The sequence below is a fragment of the Strongylocentrotus purpuratus genome, unplaced genomic scaffold, assembly GCF_000002235.5.
Source record: "Strongylocentrotus purpuratus isolate Spur 01 unplaced genomic scaffold, Spur_5.0 spur5_scaffold_6, whole genome shotgun sequence".
NCBI classification, from domain to species: Eukaryota; Metazoa; Echinodermata; class Echinoidea; order Camarodonta; family Strongylocentrotidae; genus Strongylocentrotus; species Strongylocentrotus purpuratus.
This window is the reverse complement of record NW_022145612.1, coordinates 52,728,475-52,755,441: the sequence shown is the minus strand read 5'-3', so window position 1 is coordinate 52,755,441 and position 26,967 is coordinate 52,728,475. Positions and strand designations below refer to the sequence as shown.

The 26,967-nt window shown below is 35.3% G+C and overlaps 1 long non-coding RNA gene across 1 annotated transcript; it reads right to left on the bottom strand.

Annotated features, from left to right (window-relative positions):
- Nucleotides 1-12,515: 12,515 nt before the first annotated feature.
- On the bottom strand, nucleotides 12,516-26,829 carry LOC115919147. Its single transcript, XR_004061719.1, has 3 exons — nucleotides 26,701-26,829; nucleotides 15,812-15,983; nucleotides 12,516-14,812 (listed from the first exon to the last, which is right to left on the bottom strand). It is a non-coding gene; the product is annotated as an uncharacterized LOC115919147 (long non-coding RNA).
- Between the last annotated feature and the right edge of the window lie 138 nt (nucleotides 26,830-26,967).

Here is a 26,967-nt window from a genome sequence, read left to right as displayed (position 1 = left end):
CATAGTTGATTGTAAACATGGAGGATGATAACATTTAAGATAAAGAATACATGCGAAAAGGTGTGAAAGAGAAAATGAGTGCAGGAAGGAACAAAGATAACTGTTTAGATACAATGAGAAAAATAAAGGCACACACAGAAAGAGAGAAGAACCAATGAAAAGAAGACAAAAACTGAGTGAAAAGTCATATCCTATGTAGACAGAAATAGGGGAAAGTGAAAGAAGATATAAAAAAACAGTATATGATAGAAGATATTAAAGTAAAAGATAAAAGAAGGATAAATAAGAGAACATGAAGCGAGGACAGAAAAAAAGAAAAAAAAGATGTAGACAATAAAAAAGAATACATAGAAAATGAGAGAAAGAGGAAACAGAAGGAAAAAAAAGACTAACATAGGGTTATCTCAATAAAGGAGAAATTTAAACAAATAATAAAACAGAAGAATAGAAAACTGTAAAGTGCTGCATGATTTGAAGTAAATATATTCACAAGCTTTCTATCTGGGCAGATTTCTCCTGGGTACATTTGAAATTCTAATCACCTACTCGTCATCACAATGAAATGACCTAATGAATAAAATGATGTGATTTTTTATTTTTCTCATCAATGACGATTCATTAATTTTCAGATTTCCTGTTCTTCATCCCAAGTGTTAAATTTGTATAACCGATTTATGTTCTATAGTATTTTGCTCCAAAGTTACTATCCCGTTTCATTCTATAAAATGCACGATAAGCAGACTCTAGATTTTGTGCAGCTACTTTTACATGTACATGTCCACTTTATTACCCGTATCTGTAGCTAGATATTTGGGATGCCATTTTAAACAAAGTCTGTCAAAAGTACCCTCCTTAATACCCTATTTCCAATGACACCCATGTACCTTTATTCCTGTTTAGGTGCTTAACATTGCACAAACTTAAAACAAAACAGTACCTGGAACTTGCAGCTGCAAAGAGAGAAAGAGAAAGAGAGAGAGAGAGATATTTAAAGAGAGAGAAAAGGAATATCATACATGTATGAGAAATAATAAACTGGAAAGAGTGACTATTATTGATTGCAAAAGTGACTGCAATTATTTGTCAGTAATACATGAAATGTAAATTACTTTGGTATGTAGAAGGAAAATTGTTAAGGTTCAGAATTCAGAATTATTTTCTAATCTGCCCTTCTCTATCACCTCTGCATTAACATCATCACCCTTTTTAAATATCCATCTGATATCCCTCTAATAGAAACTGAACAGCTTTTGAGCCATATGCATGGCCATTCAGAGGATTTGTTTTATGTTGGGAACCGGGGTAAAAATGCAATAAATTTCATTTTTCTGTTTTTTTATTTTTGTTTATGGAAACTGCCCAATTACCTAGCCACCCCACCGCTTCGTACAGTCATGGTTCAGTGACAAGCAATGGCCTCGTAATGTGAGGCCCCAGGATCAAACCGTGTCGATGTGCCTATATTAGTGCCCTTTTTTGGGGCATTAATCCTCGTTACTGTCTTTATTGACTTAAGGGCGTAGGTCCCCTATTTGATAAGCATAGTAGCATACACATCTTTTAGCCGTCCACGCAAAACACAACATTGTCCAAATTATTTTCAATAAAATCGGAGAATGATACTATTACTAGATCTATATATTTTTAAATTATTTTAAAAATAATTCCATAAAGTGTGGAAATTTTTTATTTGTCCCACCCCCCCCCCCCCCCCCCACCTCATGTGCAAAAATTAATGACTGCTGTGGATTGCAACCTGTAAGTTTTACATGCACATCAACTTTATAATTAAGTTACCCAAGGTTGGAACTGGTACATTTTTTTTATTATACGCACTGAATAAGTAACTTTGAGACTAAATTTGCATAAAAAATCTGACTGTCCCATACATTTAAGCAGTATTTATTGTTTCCTTGTTGCAATGCCAAATGAAATAATAATTATAGCTTGCAGTAAAATCTTAGGATTTTTGTTTTTCTACAGGGTGTCTACTGTCTAAAAAGAATATGCAACAATATTTTTTATTGGATACATTTTAAAGTTTTAAACGGTACTCATCCATTCATTTTGTTGGCAGTGCTGTGTTAGTATTATCTAAATACCATTTGTGTACAAGGAACAATACTACCCCACAAACTTAAGTTAGGATTGTTTTTGCTAGACGTATCACATTTCAAATGTTAAAGATAGCATGTTGCATGCATCAGTGCACAAGAATACTGTGGCTTCTACATTTTAAAACAAACTTTCAATTTAAGTCACTCTTATTTCTTGGAAACAATACCATCATTGATTTGAAAGAAAATAATATACTTATTCATGCAGCTCTTCAAATATTTATTTCAAGTTAAGCAACAACTACCAAACATTGATTTTATATCATCCATTTCAGCAGATCTGCATGAACATGTATTAACAATACCTACATGTAGTTTTTGTATATGTATATTATTATGCAGATTCATATGAGTAGAAATGTATATGTCTTGGCAGCTCCTGATTCAATTATATCCTCTCTCTCTCTCTCTCTCTTTCTACCTTTTTATCCCTCTTTTCCCCTCTTTTTTTCCCTTTTTTTTACTTTCAATCACTCTAGCTACCTCTCTCTTCCCCTTTTTGATCGCAGGAAGTTGCAATATTGTTATTATGTCACTGTAATAGTTCTGTATAAATGCAACTTTACATGTGTATACTTATACTTAATTGTAACTATTGCTCTTACCCAAACTACAGTCTTCTTTGGAGCAAACTGTCAGACATTTGCGGTAGTATACAGCTGAAATGGAATTTCCGTTCAACCAAACAGTATACTTCAAGGCTATTTCTCAGCGACGAGGGTTAGCTCCAGGTAGCAGTAGCAGGTACATGTAACAATATCTTAAAAACATTTACTTACCTGTAAGTCCTTTTCATGTGAAGATGATTCAAAGTACAACTATATTTATTTATTGTATAAAATGACCTGCTTTCATAAAGTCCTCTTGTGAAATCTTATGAATTTGAGTCCAATCCCCCCCCCACCCCCTTCCTGTTTTTTCTGGCTTCTATGTATTCTTTGAGCCAGCCCTTTGACGTATGCTTAGATCTTTTAAGTTGCAAATTTAGAAATTGCTTTCTTCAGTCAGCAACATAATGCATGATTCACATAGATTAGGGATATGTACCGGTAACCCATAAGATATAAGAACAAATTGCGATAATGAAATGAAGTGTGGAAGAGAGGATCTGAGCTAGAAGACTATAAGGAGAATGCAGCCAAGGCTAAGCAGCAGGAACCAGTTTGGGCTTCACTCAAGACACAATATAGTTTTTGCAATGAGCTGTTAAATACTGGGTCTTTTCCTTGCAGAGTAATAAGGGAGCAAGAGAAAGACCATCACCATGTATACACGTAGCAGAAACACAAAGCAAATAAATTTGAGACATTTTATGATTAATTATGTAGGAAGCCAAATCTAATTTCAAACGTCACTTGTCATCTTTTATGTGATAGATCTACAATTATCATAACAGTAATGTTTGTAGCCTTAAAAAGAAATTGCAAGAGGAATGTCAATAAATAAAGTCTACACCATTCACAAGATGCTAATTTGCATTTAACACCATTCCAACAACTTTCAAATCAACTCCGGCAATTATGTTCTGATTCTATAATACATCTTTGTAAATACATCTTTGTAATGTTTGCAAGTTTCAGAAGATGAACCCTGCAAGGCCATCAAAATTACGACAAGAGTTCCATATGTACACGTAACCACCACTAAAATTGAAGGAAAAAATATGGGTATGCTGGGTTAGGATTAGGATGAGAGTGAGGGTAGGCTATACAGCTGTGCATCGATTTTAGTGGGGTTATATATATGGAACTCTTTCCGAAATTGCCTGTAGTTGATTTTTTTTCCTTTCTCTTTAGGTAGTTGCAGACATGTTGTTTTGGTCATTGAGTTTTTTGTCTGTAGTTTTTCTGCTTTTCTCAAAACCATCATTATATCAAGGTAGACTTCCCCTTTGATAACCAAGTTTCATCAGTGTGTGTAGTGAACATTCCCTCTTTTTCCAATACACTTTCGCAATATAATTAAATAGTTATAGATTAATTGTAATGCATCTTTGCAAGTTCATATTTTCATGTTTTCATGATTTGATTTATAACTGTTTTAATGCTAACCCTGATGAACAGTACTGTAATTATTATGTACCTACATGTAATATACACTCACCCATAAACTTTATCATATTCAGGAGGATATCCTGCAAATCTATGATCATGGTTCTATTAAACTATACAATTTTCAATTAAACCTCCTTTACAGAAAGGGGAAATCAACAAGTGGCACCATTCATGTTTTTTTTATAACTTATATGTGTAGATAGAAAAAATGCCTCACAAGGCTTTTCAAGATGATGTGGTCATTACCTCTTAATAGATTATATGTCAAAGTGGTTACAGTATGAGAGAACCTTTTCCACGTATGTAGGAGGATAGCCTTTAGATATATATTTAAAATTGAATTTCCAATCATTCTCTCTATAGATAAATGTACAGTATATAAAGAATGATATCTAGGGACTTGATAATGACATGTTCGATAATAATCAGTTTGTGTTCTTAATTAGATGCATTCATTCATTCCTAAAAGAAAGGCTTTGGAGCATACATGAATTTAAAAAAGAAGTCTATCCCACTTTATTTGTTACATGGAGGTTAAAGAATTGATATGATTTTAAATTTTTTTATTAGAGACCTTTTGTAAAACCCTGATAGAATCAATTTTGATTTGTTTACGCGATTGTTGTATTTTTACCATTCACGCTATCATTTTCTTCTTTTTCTATGCAGGCTGGAAGTAACACACATGTGCAGTGTTTCAGTCGAAAACGAATACCACCCATCCCATTCAAAATCGGTTATAGGATCTTGTCCATATGTCCATATTTTTGTATGCATGTGAAACATGGACCATGACAGCAGACATTAAAAGAAGGATACAGGCACTGGAGATGAAATGTTTCCGCAAACTCCTCAGTATCTGGTATAGAGATCACATAACCAACGAGGTAGTGAAAATCAGAATTGGAAACACCATAGGGCCGTATGAAGACCTCCTGACTTCAGTGAAAAGATGCAAAGTAAAGTGGTATGGGTATGTCACATGATCATTTGGACTGGCCAAGACTATTCTACATGGAACAGTACAAGGAGGGAGACGAAAAGGCAGGCAGAGGAAACGATGGGAAGACAACATTAACGAGTGACCTTGACTGAAACATCATACTTCGTAAAGCCAAGAACCACGAGGAGTGGAGGAAGCTGGTAGTATAAATCTTCAGTGGTGCCCCAAGGGTCAGCCAGACTGTGGGATAGGTGAAGGTGAAGGTGAAGGAAGCTAAGAATCAGATAGTTAGACATTATATTGGATCATTTATCCTTTCCTTCAAAAGGAATGTTGCTTTATACTGTAGCACATAAACAATGCTTTTTAATTGGCAATATTTCAGTTCAGTACGCTTGTTATTAATTTCATCAAACATTAAAATGTAAAAGGGAGAAACACTGTCATTTGAAAATCAAAATGTAAGTCATAAAAATTTCACTGTCTAACTATCTGAATCTTGTCAGGATCCATGTACGAGTTAGTGCAATTCTTTTCTCTTCACTACAACCGCATTGATTTACTTTAATAGCATGTTACTAGGTACATCAATTGATGAGAAAAAGCAGCAAAACGCTTTAAATTTGTTGTAGTCTTAAAATTAAAGTTGGAAGTTTCCTAAAAAGGGAATTTTAGAACACTCCTTCAACTGACATGCACGGATGTTATACTTATGAATTTCCATACATTAATGTCTTTGTAATGCATGTTACCAAAAAAAAAAAGTATCATCAACCATTCTTGTCATTTCCTGTGCAATTATTTTCACATCCTGGCTTAACAGTACATAAACAGTGCTCTTTTATTTTCAATATTTCAGAAAAATGCATTTGCATTATGATACATGCAGGTATAGTTGGTCAAGTAAGAATATATTTACAGCATGCTCACTATGAATTGATTAAATCGCCATTGAATCTAAAAGGTATGTTATACCTCATTGTATATTCAGAAGGAAAAAGTGTGAGGATAGCTTTAAAAAAAAAAAAATCATGAGTATCCATAATGATGTGAATATGTACATGTTTGTTTGTTGCATATGATTCTTCCTTGGTATCAAAGCTGTAATAATTGCATATTTATGATTCAGCATAATACTTTGTTCATTACAAAAAAAAAATGTCATAATTTTCCAAAACGGTAGTGTAAAGAATAATGTAAGATTGAGGTAAGATTGTTACATATATTCTCTATACGTATCAACTAAAATGTAAGTTTTCAAATGAGATACTATTTTGTCCCCAGATGAAATAAGTAATGGATCTTTTTTGTTAAATGTCAGCAAATGATCTAAATGAACATGTGTTCGGGTATATCAAATCTTGTACATGTAGTTTCTATAGCTAATATAGTTTGGAGGACTTAAAGATAGAAAAACTGCTGATTGATTAATTACCATTGTTTGTATTGTTCACTATAACCAGCAAGTAAAGGGACATTTAGTAGATGCCAAGAAAGTATTTCCAAAGCAATTACATTTCTCTTATCCTGTAATGTATTTTTTGCGTCAATAAAAGCAAATGTGAGGGTTGTCCACATAACATCACAACTACAGAACAGTTTAATTGAAATTAACATACATATTACATGTATATATGTGTATTATGGAATAACTTAGAATATTTCATAATTTGTTATTATTATCCAGTTCATTACATTTTTACCAATGTATTTCTTCAATATTTCTACTTTTCCTCAGAGCATATGCTGTGAACTAATGGATATTCCTTGTCAGTTCCATCATGTTATGTCAATGGGCTTACACTGTATGCGTGTACATGTCCTTTTTGCAATGTACATGTGCTACGAAAATGTCAACAATATTGTTTGAGATATAAAATATAGAGTTAACAAGTGAATTATTCATACTCCTTGTAAATGTGATTTTTGGGGATGCATTTTTTTGTAACTTAAGAATGAAAGGTTGACTGGGTGAATTAGGGCCCTTTTAGAAATAAATGTACATGTAGTTGTAACGTTTTCAAATGGATGAAAGTTTTACGGTGTAATTGTTGAAATCAAGAATTTTAAATTCTGTTTTCATGTTCTCACAATAGTTGTGTTAAAATTACAATAAGAAAGTTAAAACTTGTAAAAATATGCCACCTTGAAAATGGACTAGACTGAATAATTTTGAATTTGTAATATCTATGACAATTATCAACTGCTTCAAATTATGAACCACAGCATTAAGGGTGGTTTGCAGTGGAACTTACATGATTTGCATATTTAATATCAAAATTTAAACTGTAAGCTAACTTTGGCAGACAACACCGAATTCATTGAAAACTTTACTGTGAATAGATGAAGATGATGATGATAATAGTGACGATGTTGGTGGTGATGATGATGATGGGGATAATGATGGTAGTAGTGGGATAATGATGGTAGTAGTGGGGATAATGATGGTAGTAGTGACGACGACGATGATGATGGTGGTGATGATGGTATAGTAATGATGATGGTGGTGGTAATGGTGGTAGTAGTGATGATGATGATAATGATGGTAGTAATGATGGTGGTGATGATGGTGATAATGAAAGTTGTAATGCTGGTGGTGATGATTGTAGTAGTGATGATGATGGTGATGATGATGGTAGTAGTGGTGATGATGATGGTAGTAGTGGTGATGATGATGGTAGTAGTGACGACGATGATGATGGTAGTGATGATAGTATAGTAGTGATGATGGTGGTAGTAGTGATGATAATGATGGTAGTAATGATGGTGGTGATAATGATGATAGTGATCGTAGTAGTGGTGATGATGATGGTAGTAGTGATGATGGTGGTGGTGAAAATGATGGTAGTAGTGATGATGATGGCACCAAGGGTGATGGTGATGATACATGTATAATAATGATATTTATACAATAATATTAAAGCATGTACTAATAATATCCCACTCCTTAAAGCAATTTCCTTTATCAAAAACAAGTAAACTTATACCTTTTAATTGTGCATTTTAAATTCAAATGTTTTGTATGACTAAATCGAAATAAGTACATGTAACTACAGAAAAAAATAAACCTTGTCGTGCAATTCAACAGGGAGAGTCATCATTGTCATCACCAATGTCATCATCACCCCTCCCCTCTTTCTCTCTCTCTCTCTCTCTCCCTCCCCCTCTCTCTCTCTCTCTCTCTCTCTCTCTCCCAAGGCGGTATAAATCACATGAAGATAAATGTTTGTCACATTTTAACAATAAGTTGATCGGCATTGATGACCAAATAATAATCACCATAGTTGTTCAAGCAATCAATGTACGAGAAATTTTGTGAAAAAATAGCTTAATATTCAGGTGGCTTAGTGAAATTACCGTTACTTGCCAGATCAAAAGCACCATTTTTGGTATAGTGCTTCCTTAGGACCTACTGAACGATAGTAGGGTAGGAGCCTCGGCAAAAATATCATTTAAGGGTGTGGGCGGGGGCGTCGCCTCGTAGACCACATAAAATTCATAAGGTATTATAACATTGAGATTTGTAGTACAGTCATCCTTTTTGGTACAGGGCTTCATTAGGACCTGCTGAATCAGTGGTGGATCCAGGGAGTGGGGCCCGGGAGCCCGAACCCCCCCCCTCCCCCTTGAGGTGAAAATTTTTAAATTTTCGACACTCCACCCCCCCCCCCCCCCCCCCCCCCCCACTGAGCGAATTTTCGGCCGGCGCGATTTTCTAATTTTGGGGAGCAAAACAAATTTAAAAATAGTGCTCACTACCCCCCCCCCCCCCCCCCCCTGGATCCGCGCCTGTGCTGAATGATGGTAGGGTAGAAGCCCCCGGCATAATTATTCATATATGTGCGATTGGGGGCCCCATGGGTTTCACAAAAACCCAATGTTATATTATCTTATAAAATATTTGGGGGCTACGAGGCGACGCCCCCACCCACACCCTTATATGATATTTTTGCCGGGGCTCCTTCCCTAATATAGTTCAGAAGGTCCTAAGGGAGCCCTGTACCAAAAATGGCATTTGTACAGCAACAAATCAATGTTGTAAAATTATTTGGGGGCTCCAAAAAGACGCTCCCGCCCCCACACCCTTTAATCGATTTTGTTGCCGGGGGCTCTTAGCCTAATATCGTTTAGTAAGTCCTAACGAAGCCCTGTACCAAAAATTGTGCTTTTATCCAGCAAATAACGATAATCGATAAATTTGACTATATTCGGGTATAGCGGCGACTAAACAGCTTTGTAAAAACTTCTTCCTTTCATTTTGTTGTTGTTTTTCTTGTTCTTTCTTTTCTACACTTTACAATGAATATGTCAAATAACGCTTCATATAGTAAATGAGCCTGAAGAAAGAGACTATGAGCCACTTGCGTAGTTCAATTTCTTTATTTGCGTCGATTGCAAAAGAGTCAATAGAGGGCTTTTTCCACTTTAAACAACGGTACGTAGTCTCATAATTCTGTCGCTGTAAAATTGGAAGTAAAATATCCGAAGTAACTGAGACAAACCCCTATTTTTTTTCTTCAAATTTATCTTTAATTTTGTTTTGCAGATGAAAAATTTCGGGATGGGTCGCATATCATGATTGTTGAATAATAACAACACTCTCTATCATGATATTTCAAAGTGCATGTGTATTTACGTTTTTAATACCAATGGTTTAAAAAAAGGGTACTTTTCCGCTTTTTCTTGTTAGTGTCATAAACTTATCAATTGGCTTCATTTAAAAGAATTTTTTAACAGTTTTGTTTGTTGCATGATGCCTAATCTGCAAATTATTCATCAGGATAATCTTCCATTTAAAGAAAATATTTGTTCTTCTTGTTTTGACATTTGATCGATGGTCGTCTAATCGGACATATACAAAAGGAGCGGGGGTTCATTAATTTTTATTAATAACATCAGCTAAAACGGCCTATAGGGCTTAACTGCAGAATTATCCACCATCCATGATAATGAATTAGGGTTAGGATTAGGGTCAGTGACAGGGGCTGGGTTAGAAGTAGGGTTAAGCTAGGATTGGGGTAAGGTTAAGTGTTATGACAAGGGTTAGGGGTATGACTAGGGTTAGGGCAATTTTAGGACTACGGTTGAGGTTACAATTAGTGTTGCTCTGTTCAACCCATGCAGCTCATTTTGGATTACCTAGAAATCCTTTTTTTAAGCAGGTTAAATTTAAGATTAAATATTTAAAATATTAATTTTGTTTTCCCTGATTATCAAAATTAACTATTTTTCAATCAAAATGCAATTGTTGATGAAAAATTCAAAAAAATATCCATACTGCCCCCCCCCCCCCCCGTAACACGCATCCAACACAAATTATCCCCCCTTCTGAATTTGATCGCCGTAAAGTCGATCGATCGACACAAATAAGGAAGTGGCGGGTAGCATTTTATTTAAAACATCAGGCAAACTGCAGAATAATCCACCATCAATAATAATGATTTTAGGGTTGAGGTTATGGTCAGGGAGAGGGTTGTTACTGGGGTGAGGTTCAGGGTTTAGAGTTAGGGTTAGGACAAGGGTTAGGACTAGGGTAAGGTTACGGGTTAGATCTAGGGTTAAGGATTATATCTAGGTTTAGGACTAGGGTTAATGTTACAATTAGTGTTACAAATTGGTTTACGTTCAACCCGTTCAGCTCGTTTCGGATGATTTATAAATTCAGTTTTTAAATAGGTTCAGCAAGGATGAATTAATTTGCAAATAGTAATCAATGAAGATTGACCGATCTTGTTTCCCCGATTATCAAAATTAACCATCTTTAATTAAATCTATCATCTTTACTTAAATCTAATTGCAACTTTTAATAAAAAAAAGCATACCCACCGTGCCCCCCGTTAATACACATCCAAGCCCATCCAAGCTCATCCAAGACACATAAACGGACACCAATCCCCCCCCCCCCCGAGGCCAACTAGCTATAATGACCATTATTCATAAAGACCGCTATTTATTAGGACCATTATTATAAGAACCGCTATTTATAATTTGAGAAAAGGGTAATTATTCATAAGGATAGCTAATCTTAATCGAAGAGTGTCGATATTTATCATTTGAGAAGAGAGTAGCTATTCATAAAACAGAATGAAGGTCGCTCTTTATAATGCGGAATGGGGGTCGCTATTCATAAAAAAAAATGAATAAGCAACAAAATGACAAGAGAGTTAATTGTTGGCTAGGAGCACCCCTATGGCTGTGGCGTATTTATTATGGAAAGCAACGCTTTTTTCGGATTATGAATATCGACCCTCTTCTCATATTATGAATAGCGACCCTCATTCTGCATTAATTATAAATAGTGCCCCTAAATTTATCTTATGAATAGCGGTCCTAGTGACCCCCAATATAAATTATGAAAAGCGACCCTCATCTCACATTATGAATAACGGTCCTCATGCTTTTATCAATAGTTACCGCCTTCGTGTTTTATATATGCAGTTCGACGTTATGAATAGCGAGATTACCCCCACACCCTCTGGTGTTGAAGATTGGAGGCCTAACCAAATATTGAAAGGGGAAAAGACGGGGGAAAGGGAAAAATCAGAAAATCAAGGAAGATAAGAAGTGGAAGAGAAAGTAAAAAGGAGATGATACGACACCCTACGGGCCCCGTCCGACGCCCTGCAACTCACTCCTACACCCCAAACTCTCACTTTTGCTATGCTACATCATCGCATGCCCTCATTACAACATACAGAGCCACAAACTGACTTATACACACAATCGCTTTCCCTCTGTCGTCTTACTTCCATCATTATTCTTCTTCTCCATGTCTTCACAGTTCATCTGTTCCATTCTTCTCCACCCCCTCCCTCTCTCTCTCTCTCTCTCTCTCTCATGCATTTCTTCCTTCTTTTTTTTTTTCTAACTTAACCCTCTCTCTTTAAATTGTTCTCTCCCTGACACTTTCTCTCTCTTTCAGTATTGTTCAATTATGTTTCTATGATAGATCCTCATATATTGTGTGTGACTGTCATGAATTACATTATAGAATATGAATAGGCAATAAATTTGCATTTTAATATGGTTCAAAATCAAACAAATCTTCACACACTCAATTAATCAGTCTCGATTTCTATTTAAAATATGAATATTCCTCACTTAACAATAATTATAAAAAATAATACTAATGACGAATCTATTCTATTTTTATCATCAATTTGTTTGCAAGTATGGAATAAGTAATAAGTTGTCACCTATTGTACTGTGTATTATTTGTACTTGTCTATATTAAGTTTTGTTGAGAGGCTTTTTAAAACTGAGCTTGTAAAACTAATTCTACTACTACCACTACTACTACTACTACTACTACTACTACTACTACTACTACTACTACTACTACTACAGTCAGAAATATCAACATGCACACCAAACAAAAAATAAAGCACATACAAAACAGACTTTGTTTGGGTATTCCATGATGAATACTTAAGTATAATACCTCCTACAAAATGTGAGGAAAAATTGAGTTTTGTGACACATGCTCCTACTAAAATTGCTTCACAATAGTTCCCAACATTAAATGAATTACTAACTTTAATCCTGGACCAATACTATACCTAACCCTAAATCTTGCTTAAATATTAATCTAACCTTAACCCTAACCCTACAATTTTGTTAAACTAAAGCCCGGAACAATTGTCAACACAGCAATTCTCGAATTGCAGCAAACCAACATCGTGTTCCTGAAATCATATTTACTACATGGTAATTTTTCTTCATTTACACTATTATATTTCAGCATGACCTATGTACAATAAAACCGGTCTGTTTGTATATTTTGAATGGAATGTATAGCACTATTATCCCCACAAAAAATAGCAAATGTTATTGAAATAATGTATATATTTACACAGGTGATATATCAATAGCCTCATACAGAAGCTATGCCGTAAACATGTTTACAACTTTACAATGCTTTCATTTGTTACATATTTAATGTACAAAGAGCAATAGCTGCAGTCAGGTTTAATACGCCCACACAAATATGGATGTGTTGCCCACACCTGAAACATAGCACAAGAGATAATAAGGCCAGTCAAAGTAAATAATAAGAATGAAGTACCGGTAGGCACTTGGTCACCTTTGAATTCAGAAAACTTATGGAGCTTTTAATAACTAGTTTGTGATATTTAACATGGTTACAGAAAAGAAAAGAAGCCATATAGGAATTTAGATGATGACAGGGGACTAATAATTGTCACCTCTTATGTTTTAGTACAGTATTCAACTTTTGCAAGAAATAATTTCAAGGAGCTTGTAGAATGGTAATCATCTTGCTATCTAGCAACACATATCAGAAAAACCTGAACAAATAGTTAGGCAGGGGGTTACCAACTTTTGCATGAGCTATAAGACACTACATGTAATATATGCCTCCGTGGCGCCTTAAAGTGATCTCATTTGGTTCTTGTGTACATACACATCTTTAAAAAATAGTATGGTTGAATGCTCAATATTTTTGCTTGTTTGGGTTTATTTTTTATGTTGAAATCATCTTGTAATACAAGCTTATAAGTGGTATACCATAACCATTCTCATATCCTTTTATCATTATTCTAATCATTTTACAAACTATTTAAATCACATATAAGGTTTATTAGTTGCAAGATGATTGTACACCTGAAGTTGACTTTTCCTGAATGCCATTACGATAATACCATCAAATAAATATTATCTAATGGACTTTACATAAAGTGCTAAATTATTAATGCAGTTTTGGCAGAGATAAGGTGCTCAAAGGATATCTTTCGGCACCCATTTCCTTCATCTGAGGCCTAAAATAAAATAATAATAATAATGATTCCGCTTTTATATAGCGTATGATGTCTCTAAGTGCTTTACAGATATATTATTACCCCGGTCATCAGATTCAGGCTTACCCGCACACTATGTATGCACATTCTCTACTTCCTGGGGATCATTCCAGCCAGGTGTCATTTTTACAAGTGCACACTTGCTCATCTAACCACATTAACTTTCGCATCCTACATACCGGTAGCTCTTTTCCATTTTCGTAAGGAATTTTGTACATCATAGGGCCGGCAGAAATACATCTCACTTTTCAGAATACCTACGCTTATTCTTTAGGGTGAGGTTTTGTGAGGTTTCCTCTAACAATAGTGGATGATCGACCTTTCACAAAAATTTGTAGTATAATGAAACAAATGGATATCCCACATTTATCAAACTACACACCCTATTTGTTTAACTTGTATAATCTTAAATTGTTTGCTCTAATTCAAACCCAAATTAAATATCATCAAAATACAGTGATATTGAGTTCTGTAAACTCTTACAAATTACACTTTTTCAAATTTGTGTAACCTCCAAGAAACTTGCAAATTATTTTAAATAATTAAACCCTTTAGATATAAAGTGTGAAATTTTATAGTCATAGGTTCTGAAACTTCTTTGTAAGAAATCAAAATATAGCGCTCTTTTCGATTGCCACAGCAGGAGCTTTTTTTTCAAATCAACACTAGTGAACACATATTTTTTTACTTGAGACAATTAAATATCTGGAATTAAACATTAAAAAAATATTCACTGAAAAATCTCCATTTAATGTCTCGTTGAATCAACCTTAACCTTAGGCTGATCATACCAAGGGCCATGCTATTAGCCTCTGCCAGGTCCCTCTCAGTGCGTGTGTGAAGCTGCGTAGACCTTGTACTTAAAGGGATCCCATATGAAATCTGTTGGTTTGAAAAAAAAGAACAGAGCTTCCATTTATTTTTTGGTCTCAAGAACAGTGTGAACAGTGCTAACAATAATATATCTTGGAGTACAATTCATTCAAATGTCTACAATTTCTTCCGAGATGAATTTTTTCCCTATCATACCATACCATACTATCATATCATATAATATAATATACAAATATTGTCTAGTATTAAGTATTCTACAATTGTTGTAATCTTGTACCTGTACACTGTATTGCCAATACTAACAAATGGAAAGGTTCACATTGTTTTTCCCCAATAATTATCTATAACATAACAATCTATAAATTGTATTATATGCAATGCTCTACAATTTCTATGTGGATAAGTCACAGTACAGCATATATCAAATGAAATGACTTTCAGGAACAAAACAATAACAAAGTTGAGTTATTATCATATACTAGTATATATTCTAAGTAAAGACAAATATACTCAAGAGTTTGGTTTGATCGGTCATTTTCATACCGTAAATACATTTCATGCAAAAACATCTTCTTTACCTGCCTCTTAATAAATCATTTCATTCTCCTGCTTTGAAAAATTGTATTTCAATAATAAACACTTTCAGAATACCAATACCACACATTACGTGTTGTTAGGTCAGGCAGGCCATAATGTTTACCCAACCTACATGTAGCAACAACTAATCCTCACAATTTGCATTCTGACTACCGGTATTGAGGTACAATAATAGAAAACAGGTGAATGTACATGTACATGTAATAGCTCATCGCAAGGTACACCTACTATTTGAAAATTGTCTACTACATGGGCATATTAGTCAATTATGATCCAAAAGCATCAATTTTTACATCCATTCATTGAAAAACTACATTGTACATGCATGCAGCACTTAATAGCCATCAATAAAAAAAATTGTGAAAAAATGGGGTAGGAGTCTTAAATACATGTACCTTGATCATTGAACACCCCTAAGTTTTTGTTACAATCCATCTACATTGTACATACCTCATAGATTTGCTGCTACTGTTACACTGGATCAACTTGATCTACCACTTTTTTCAAAGGATAATCAAGAGCCCCTTCTCACAATCGGTGGAGTACACATGCCATTTCTCCTTTATCTTGACAGTGACCTTGTGCCTTTGCGTTGATTGTCATCAAGTGTCTACCTGCCCCTCTGAAAAATGAATAAGCATTTTAAGAATTATAAAATTATATCAAATATCTAACATATCATACAGATTACATTACAGGATCAAAAGAAAGTATTCTTATAATATTTCAGTACACTACATACATGTACAGTACTGTATGTGTAGGTGATAGATCAATATGTCTACATGTGTACATGCTAAACCAATTAGAAATTTATTTGACAAAGCCAAAGAAATCCATGTTATGTAAGCAAAGGATATACAAATCTTCCAATAAATATTTGCGAAAAGCATCTCAAGTATACAAAACAGTGATAATTACACAAATCTTGTGTATGTGAATATTGTTGAAGATGTACAGTACATGTACATGTACACCCTGTATAGGAGGCAATTCAAATTTCATAACAATGTGATTCAATCTCTGTATGACCATAGGATTGAATGTACATGTACATGTACAGAGTACTACAAAAAATTGCCACATTAAAGCTAATGTCAAAAGGACTTCACAGAGGATTTGAAAAGACTAAAATGTGATTTAAGTTTCATGAGCTGCTATGTAAAATGATTCAGCAGTGTACTGGAGTACTAGCACTATTCTAAAGGATTTTCTCAGTGTCACATTATAAGACATTATACAAAGCAATATTTTTGAATTTTTAACTAACAATTTCCTACTCGATTTGGTTTTCCTACATTCTTGTATGGCTGGTAGTTTGTCTATCCACAACATGTACTCTCTAGGTGAAATTTTACAGGAACCAGTAGTGAATTTGATCTTTGTTTGCTTTATTACCTTCATGTATACAGTAGCAGGTAATTTTACATGTACATGTACCATGCATTAAAATGCATATTTGCCCGGTCCGCAAACTAACAGTTTTGAGCGGGCAATATTTCCTGATAGTTTCTCTCTTTCGGGTTTCACCATTCACTTTGAGTACAAAGATTGTGTTCCATATTGGACCTTTCAAACAGCTAAAATCGCCGCAAAGTTTGAGCAGACTATCATGCGGCGCGGTAGTAGGGTATAGTGACCGTACGTGATTCACAAATGAATAGGTAATAATTATAATCTTTTGGGAGATACAGTGATATGCATTTATATGTACATGTATTGCCCTTACTGAATCAGTGAAGGCAATACAGGGTGTATTACCTTGTTTCTCCCTCAAGGCCAGTAATATTATGTAAATGACAATCATGTTAAGCTCCAATTAATGACAGGTTATGCCAAACTATACCATTTGAGAACCCTTCATCCCAAATCTTCTACATAGGTGAATTTCACATATCTTGGGGGCAAAGAATGTGATCCATAATAGCTATTCATAACCATGTACAGTATCATCATGATATTCAAACTACATGTATCACATCAAATGTAATACATACCAACATATTTGATTTAGAGAGGCTGTGTTGTTGTGAGGAAAAGTTTTTGCCCTGAATTTTTGTTAACATTTTTATTTACATAAGGGTGGTGTTGATATGCTTACTATTATTTACATAAATAGAAAATGAATTAATGTGACACCTACATGTACAGGGTGTATATCAAGATTTTTTTCTCAAAACTATTGCAGCTACAATGTACCATTTAAAAAAAAGGTAGGCTATTTGCTTAGAAGTCAGGGTCAGCAAGACAACCATTATTGGAAGACATTGGAAGATCACATTACCAAAACAAAGTATTCAGAATTTTGAACCACATTGCTCACTTCATCACTGTATGGAAAGAGAATGACTACCGGTAGTCTGATTTGATTTACATTTCTTTAAATATAGCCCAAAAGAATACTGGTACTATTTACATGTTCAGTGAGATGGAGAAAGGGAATGGCCCATAAATCGTAACTGATACCACTTAAATCTATAATGCAGCCTCACAGCTCACTGAACATTGTATAATAAATTGAAACAGGATTTTCCAAAGATTAGAATTTTATACTACTCAAAATAGTAGGCTTTTGACCACTTCTATTGCAGGTACAGGCCATAGTTCATCCATACTTCAGAGTTGAAGCTGCCAGGAGAGGAATTTAATCTATTTCTTTTTATTAGTATACAAATGTTTTAATTTTCTAATTATACCTCAGATCAAAACCTGTTTTGCTTTAAAAAGTGATTTGAAGAAAGACACTCGCAACCAATTTCAACCAAACTACCCGGTAGTAAATGGAGCTTCAAATTTAGATTGCATGTAAATGTCACAGATATTAAATATTTGAAGGAAATATGCATTTCTGAAACAATCCACCCTGTTTAGAAAGTTGGTTTTTGTTAATATCACTTATGAGAATATAATACTATCCTTTTTTATTCTGTAATACGTGTAGACCTATTTCTCTATGCAATGATACCCAATTGATTGTGGTGCTATTATTGAGAGTTATCATTTTGAGAGTTTCACCAGTTCTTTTGGATAACAAGACATCTGTTTAGGTGCAGAAATCTACAATCACTATGGAAATTAAGGACAAAGAAAGCGGACAAAATATACAGTTCCTCATTCTACCCTCAACAATTGCTATATATGGTAGACAAAGGAACATCCCTTCACTGCTATTATGTAAAAATGTGTAGAACAAAATGCATGTGACACCCGTTCTACAGATTTTTACATAATAGCAGTGAAAGGATGTTCCTTTGTCTACCATAGCAATTGTTGAGGGTAGAATGAGGAAATGTATATTTTGTCCGCTTTCTTTGTCCGTCATGTTCATTGTGAATTTCATTAATGTACATGTATGTATTTTAGAATCAACATTAATATTAAGAGTCACTATTTGTTTTGCAACATTGTCACTTACATGTATCATGTTTCCCATTCAGCAGTATACTGCACATATCAAAGTTACAAAATCCATATTATTTAGGCACCAATGTAAACAGAAATTCATTGGTTAAAGAATGTTATGCAATGCTATGCAAATGATGAATTAACAAACAACAAACTTTTAAAAGTACTCATACAATCATGTTGACAGAAAATTAAAATTAAAATTGCAGAATAGGCAAGGTCCTGAAGTTGGATGTCTTTTGATATTCTTGTCTACTGAAAATAAAGCTACAGGTATTTAAATTCTGTAATACAGCTTTTTGACAAAGCTTTCACAATAAGAGATAACATCATTTCCTACACTGCAAGACATAAACAATAAGGTGTCTTCATTTTTGTTGCCATGCATTAACAAATTGTGTTATGTTTTGAGCCTGAACTCATATCACAGAATGTTTGTTGTATGATTGCTAAATGTTGGTATTTTTATACACTCTACATGTAAAATGGATATTCATTATTCAACATTTGAAAAGTTCTTTAATACAATAATATCTCTAGGGTTGATAAAATGTTACACTTCTATTCAACATTAACCACAAAAACATTTTTAGCTGTTGGGTGAAATATTTGCTCACTGTGTTAAAAAAATTTCTACTAAGAGTTGTTCAGTAATTGAAGTTATGAAAATAATACAGGTAATCACTATTCATTCCATATTGTTGTTTAACCAATTGACCTAGCCAATGACTTTGACTCACTCCATATTTAAAAACATCATTACAATTTTTAAATATTGACTTTTGGATGATGAATGAAGTTTATAATGATGAATTTCATGGCTGTTTGATGAACAACACATCAGCAACAACATCAAAATATAGAGTTGTTATATTCAGTGTACAACTGCATGCTTCTGCTGCAAAGTATCAATAATGTTGTTGGATCATATAATATACCAACCTTTATAACAAGTTGAATCCGTAAATAAAGAAAGATCAGAGAAAAAATTGGTGAGAGTTTAAAAGAAAGAAAAAAAAAGAGAGAAAAGTTCAAAGAAATTGATTTAAAACAAGAAGAACAAAAATTTTAGAAAGTTGTAATCACTTAACATTCACAACCAGCAATGTACAATACCCTGTAAGTCATTCTACTGGGACATAATTGTAAATCTCCATTCGTTTCACACTTTTAAAACAAAGTTTACAGTATACCAGTCCCTTTTCTCTCAGAGCTGTACTAAAAAATATTCAGAGAGCTCAATAGGTCCTCCAAAAATGAAGAGGTTCTATCATAGTCATATTACATGTGCAAGTGTTGAATGATATTGGTCCAACATTACATCACTATACATGCCCAATCATCAATTCAAAAAATTGAAATTCATATACAGACTACAAATTTCAAACATTAAAACCTTACTTATTACTTGTCTGAGTTTGTTCAAACTTTCACCAGCCTGCTTCTAAATTTTTTCTGTTTCCTTCAGAGCATCTTACTTTTAGGGTTACATTTCCCATAAAAAAACTATTACTATCAATACTTGTTAATGGCTCTCATTACCTTTAATATCTTTACTAATTAGATAAAAAAGGGTCACAAAATAAGCATTAAAATTGTAACTTCAAATACTCTTTTGGTGTTGAATAACTTGAACACCAAGTGTCATGTGATGGTTTAAAGGCTTTAACCTTTTTACCAGGCAAGTCTTCAATAATATTCCAATTACCGGTATTTATACAATATCTTTTATTGTCATTAAATTGTTTCTGGAATTAGTGCTGTGAGTTTAGTGTGTAATTTCCATTCAGTGCACACAGCCAGTTTATCTTTGCGTGTACACAGTTATGACATTTACCAAAAACAAAAGCAGTATTTCAGCTAGGTACATTTGTACATGTATAGTATGTTGTACAGTACATTTAAGACCAGCAATCCAGCGCGCATTCACAACAACCATTTTCTCTGTAAAGTTGTTACAGTAGTAACAGTACTGCACACAAAATCATCATGCTCATGGAATAGTCAGACCGCAATGATTGACATATTAGCGAGTTTTCGCTCAGCAACATACAGACCTTCGCGGACGCAGAGCACTCAGGTTTACGGCCGTCGCATACAGACTGCCCTCAATACAATATGTGGTTTTGCTTTTCGGTGAATGCGTACGTATTTCTACGGAGGTATTGCATTTGCAATGCCATTAGGCAATTTTCGTAATGTAACCAAATTTAATGCAAACGTCTTTGTGAAGTGCCTCGATACAAAATATTTCTTTCACCTGATAAGGATAATAGTATTTCAATAGACAGAATCCAAACTGCATACATTAGTTGTTGCCAGTTCGACAAACATTAGGGGTATTTCGCAAGCTAATTGCGGACAGAGAATCTGCGGTTCGTGTGCAAAATCAAGAAGCTACTATAGTAACAGCAGGGTGATCGCTGAGGTACTGAAATCAAGAACGGGTTTTGGCCAAATCTATGGGCGTTCTCAATGACGCCCCAAGTGAATAAACAGCCAATCAGCGAGCTTGTACCAAAGATGGTTATGAGAATTTTGTCGTCTAATAACGAAGGATGACGAATTTTAACGGGCGGATCTAGCTTCTTTTCTATGTTTGGTACAAGCTCGCTGGCGGGGTTGACATTTGAAAAATCGCACCAACCAATATTTTGCTTAGTGGGGGGTAGGGAGCACTAAAATTTGTTTTCAATTTGAAAAAAGTGCCAACCAATATTTCGGGGGGGGGGGAGGTAGAAAGCACCTTGGCCAGCCAAAGGGGGGATTTAAACCTCCTAACCCCCCTAGATCCGCCCCTGGCACAAAGGACTCTTCGGTGAATTTTGTTTCTTCCGATTATTGTTTCTGAACAGTAACAACATGAATATGGATATGAATTGTTTTAAAACTTGATGATAAATTATTGTTGAAATTTGATAAAAAGCCGTTTTGTGGCTTGGTTGAGACAAGTTGTGCTAGTCGTGTAGTCCCGTCTGTACTGTATTGCGTTGAAGGGAACAGGCCATTTTCGTAATGTAATCAAATTTAATACATACTGTACGTCTTTGTGAAGTTCCTCAATACAAATTATTTCATTCACCTGTCTAGGATTCGCAATAGTCAGAATGCAAACTGCATGTATTAAGTGTGGCAACAACTAATGTATGCAGATTGGATTCTGTCTATTTAAATACTATTATTATTATCAGGTGAATGAAATGGTTTGTATCGAGGCACTTGATTCACTTGGGGCGTCATTGAGAACGCCCGTAGATTTGGCCAAAACCCGTTCTAGATTTCAGGGCCTCAGTGGTCATCCAACTGTTACTATAGTATCTTCTCGATTTTGCACACGAACCGCAGATTCTAATTCCGCAATGAGTTTGAAAAAAATTGCCTATTATTATTACCATGACGGCAAGAGAAAAGACTCAATGGCATTGGAAAAGTTGTAACTGTACAGGTGTAGTAACCATACTGCACACAAAACCATTGCGCTCGCTGGAAAGTTAGATCACAATGATTGGCATTGTTTGCATGATGACAAGAGAAGAGACTCAACGGCATTGAATCAAAATCGTACAGTGTATGGAAATGATTATTCAAGGAAGTAGCAGTGGAACTTAAACTTTATTTTTAGACTGATGACATTTTTGTGAAATATTGACTTCAGACTCTTATAATGCTGAAAAACAGGTGATTATTTGTTCTTCGTTTATCTGTTGTGTAGTGGTGGTTCGTGCCTATACACGGTCGCAGCACTATTCTGGATAATAATTTAGTCTGGTTCTGCATAATAATTTATCAAATATCTTCTACACATTCTTACTTTTTTTAAATTATCTTCAGAAGCATTCATAGAATTCATTGCGTATCAACTATCAACCAAACTACATGTAAAGTAACTCAAATGTCATCCAAGAATGGTGGTGTTGTTGTATTTTACAGCTATTTTCAGTTCATTCCTTTTTTCTTTTCAGGAGATTTTTGTACATTGTACAGTACATCAACCTTTAGGGCCAATTAAGTGTCATCATTGATTTGACGGTATTGAAGGACTCAGATGGAGGAGTTATTATGTGGTTACTTAATTGGAAAATTGGAAGTGATCAGTTGCATCACAATAAAGAATACCAGGAGTTATACTGGCACATACATGTACATCATTACATATTAGTAAAGATTTGTTCAATCAGAGATGCAGTCTTGTTTAAAAGTTACCCTGGTATAGAAAATGTGAGTAACTCATACCAACAAAATCATTACCACTATTTGGCATACATGTACATGTACATGTACAAATATAAATATGGTCAATGTTAACATTAATCCTTACCGGTAATCATCTAGTGTATAAGTAAATGTTTGCATGTTTGATTTGGGTTTCTGAATATTTAACTACTATCAGCTTGCCAATTTTATTATTTCAGTAAAAAGAGATTCAATATCATCTGAGTTGAGGAGGCGCAATAGCTCAGTCGGTAGAGCAGTGGTCTCGTAATCCGGTGACCCGGGTTTGAAACCAAGGCGATGTGCTAGTTTGGTAAGGCATTAATCCTCACTACCAGGTTCCTCGGAGAGGACCTAAATCCGTCGGCCGTCTGGTTGCTTACTTACAAACATTTATGCATTCTTAGCAGTCAGATAAAATAACCATCACATTGACCGAGTCATGATGTCATCTCTAACAGTAATGTCAAGAGAATCTGAAATACCGTAAACATGGCATAGTGTAACCTTGTTTATTGAACAATAATGAAGTACTTTCATGAATCCATGTTTCAGAGAAAGCTAGAGAATGAAACCTCAAATACTACCAATATATTCACCAATCTCATTAATTTCTATGGAGGTTCCTTGAGTGAAATAAGGTTATACATGTATGTTAATTTGTCCTAATTAGGAATTAAAAACATCTAAATTAGTAATACAAAATGTATGTTTTCTGCATGCAACAGAAAAACAAAATTAAGTATTCTTTTTTTTATCAAAATTTATCCTCAAACACAACTTTTTTGAAAATCCTTGCAGAAATGTGTTTTAAATGACATCCTTGTCTTTCACATTATGATACAATTTAAGTGAAATTTTGTCATCAAATTTTTGGCAAATTTGGGGCTCCCAACACTTTAGAGGGGCTTTAAACTGCAAGGGAAATGTTCACTATGGTTCATTGTACAAGATATGTACCAGCCAAATATGTAGTTGGGGGTATGTATCTAAATTATCCATTGCAGGCAAATGATCAAGATCTTCTTTGCATGAGATTAGCATTTTTACATTTTTGTTACAATTTATTAAGGGGATGAGTTCAATAACTCATCCTGACTTGTCCTCCCAGTGGTTTAGGATGGGATCTTGTTGCGGATAGCAGACCAGCATTTTTCTTTTGATAGGGTCTTCTTGGATTGATTTTTTCCAGTAAGTTTTCTTCCACTCAAAGACCAATGCACTTTGTATACAAGTTGAATTTAGCTGTAATTGGGCAAGATTTTGTCTCTATACGTACGGGTTAGTGAGGGGAGGCTATGCAATGCAGTTTGTGTGTGATCACCCATCTTAACTCGCACAGAAGCTTCAAGAAAAGCATCAGATAAGCTGAAAGTACATGTAAGTCCTTCTATTTCGATGTTCTACAATTAATGTTATTTTCATAGTACCGGTATAAGAAAATTAGATTCATTTTGTTTTCAATCATTTTTTTTCTATATCATTTTGTCTAGATTCTGGAGTAAATCTCTAATTGACCCCCCCCCCCCCCACCCCCAACCCCCTCCATTGTGCATATGCCAAGGATAACCGTAAATGTGTCGGTGTATGGGGAAGTTTGACAAATGTCAGTTTTATTTCAAAATTCCCCATACCAGACAGTTATTTCTGTCTATTGGCGAGAGAGATGCCAAGGCCAAAGGTCTCAATGACTGCTTTGAGGATGATTGCATCTGTGCCATATTGTTAGCACTTACAATTACATGTACACTGAATTCAGTTCCGTCGTGAGTAATTCTCCTGCTCGTTTGCTTGGAGTGACAAGATTTTGCGTGTATTTGTAGTATCACGTTCTTCAATGGCAGTTTGCATTCTTTCCATTTGTATTTTTTTCATTTGTAGAGGTGTAGATCTATGGACTTATTTTCAGCTTACTGTATCTGTCCAGCTCCAGTTTGTGAAGCTACTGAACTGTGCAGGATGGGTACGGCGCTCATGCACACACAAACTGCATTGCATAACCCAGGGCCGCCAACCCTCCCGCATTTGGAGGGAGTCATATGCCACCACACTCCTTTTCCCGCCGTCCCACCAGCTCGTAGCAGGAGACTCTCGCCAACACGCCCTTCCTCCTGCTCTCCCGCAAGCTCCTGGTTTATGAAAAAACCTCACGCCAGACGTGTAAAATAAACCAGCGTACTTGTATCATATGGATTTTGTTTGCTCATGGGGGGGGGGGGGGGGGTAGTGGGCACTTCTTACCCTTCCCTGTTGAGCTCCCCACAGCCACACTCAGTCAGCTCTGTATAGAGGCAGTCAGTGAATATGGAGGAGCCTGACGTAGTTATTTATCATGTTTAGATCTAGATCTATAGTATAGGCTACATGTAGCTAAGCCGAGTCTAGGCCTAGGCCTAGGCCTACACTGTAGTAATTAGTAGGTCTAGGTCCTATAGCAGAACAACCAGGCAAACCCGGACTTTAGTGCCCCAGCTGAAAATCTCAGTTTATTATGGATTTAATATCAATAATATTAATTATGCTAATATATGCAAATATAAACATACCAAAACTTGATGATTTTTAATCATTTGACGTCATAAAAAGCAATTTTAAGCCAAAAATAGCAGCGAAGTAGGGGATCTCCTCTTTGCTTGATGCGAGATACTAGCGAACTGAAATAACCGAATAAAAACTATGGTGAACTAAAAAAAGAAAAGAAAAAATCAAACCACCTCTGAAATTACCTTTGAAATGTTTATTAATTTTTTCTTCCGATATGCGCACATGATAGGGGCAGGTTGGGATGGGATGGGGGGGGGTGCTCAATAGTCGCCAAATTTGGGGTAAAAGGGCAACTGGCCTTGGGGGCAGAATAAAGAAAAGAGCCACCCCGGAAAAAAATTAGAAAAATGATTACAAAGAAAAATAAGTAAATAATAAATTTAGCCCCCCCCCCAAGGCCAGTTGCCCTTTTACCCCAAATTTGGCGACTATTGAGCACCCCCCCCATCCCATCCCAACCTGCCCCTATCATGTGCGCATATCGGAAGAAAAAATTAATAAACATTTCAAAGGTAATTTCAGAGGTGGTTTGATTTTTTCTTTTCTTTTTTTAGTTCACCATAGTTTTTATTCGGTTATTTCAGTTCGCTAGTATCTCGCATCAAGCAAAGAGGAGATCCCCTACTTCGCTGCTATTTTTGGCTTAAAATTGCTTTTTATGACGTCAAATGATTAAAAATCATCAAGTTTTGGTATGTTTATATTTGCATATATTAGCATAATTAATATTATTGATATTAAATCCATAATAAACTGAGATTTTCAGCTGGGGCACTAAAGTCCGGGTTTGCCGAACAACCATAACCATTGATATCAGACTTTTCAGAGACCAAAGGCAAAGCAAAGGCAAGGCTTTCATCGGTCCAACATCAGGAACATGCAGGCTAGGTTCGCGCTCATCGATTGACGAGTACTTGTACTAAAATGCATTAATTAACTGACTAACGAAGTTATAGTCTCATCTTCTTAGGCCACCGCCGGCAGGCGGCCTGGCAGGCGGCCTGGCGGGCGCAGCCGGGCTCAATTCATTCAACCAATGGTGGTGATTTGGGGCTTTCCCTAGCTCTAGTCTGGATACTGCGTTAGAAGCACACAGTTTCAACTAATGAAGCTATGATAAGATATATATAATCTACTACTCTTATTGACAATTAAGGAAAAACCAAAACAAACCTTACCTTAAAACATCTCGAAAACACCATTTTAGCGGCTTCTGTGGCGTGGTCTGTCTCTGAGGAGGGCATGGGACGACGGATCGACGATGAACTAATAGTAATAGACTAGTCTAGTTCTAAGCACACGCAGACCGCTATTTGTTACATTAAGCTGATCAAGTGTGTCTCATGACTCTCATCTCGACTCCAACTGACCGTCGACCCTACGGCTATCCCCAGTGGCATATCTAAGGGTGGGAGGGGGGGAGAGGGGGTCCCTCCCCCTGGCCA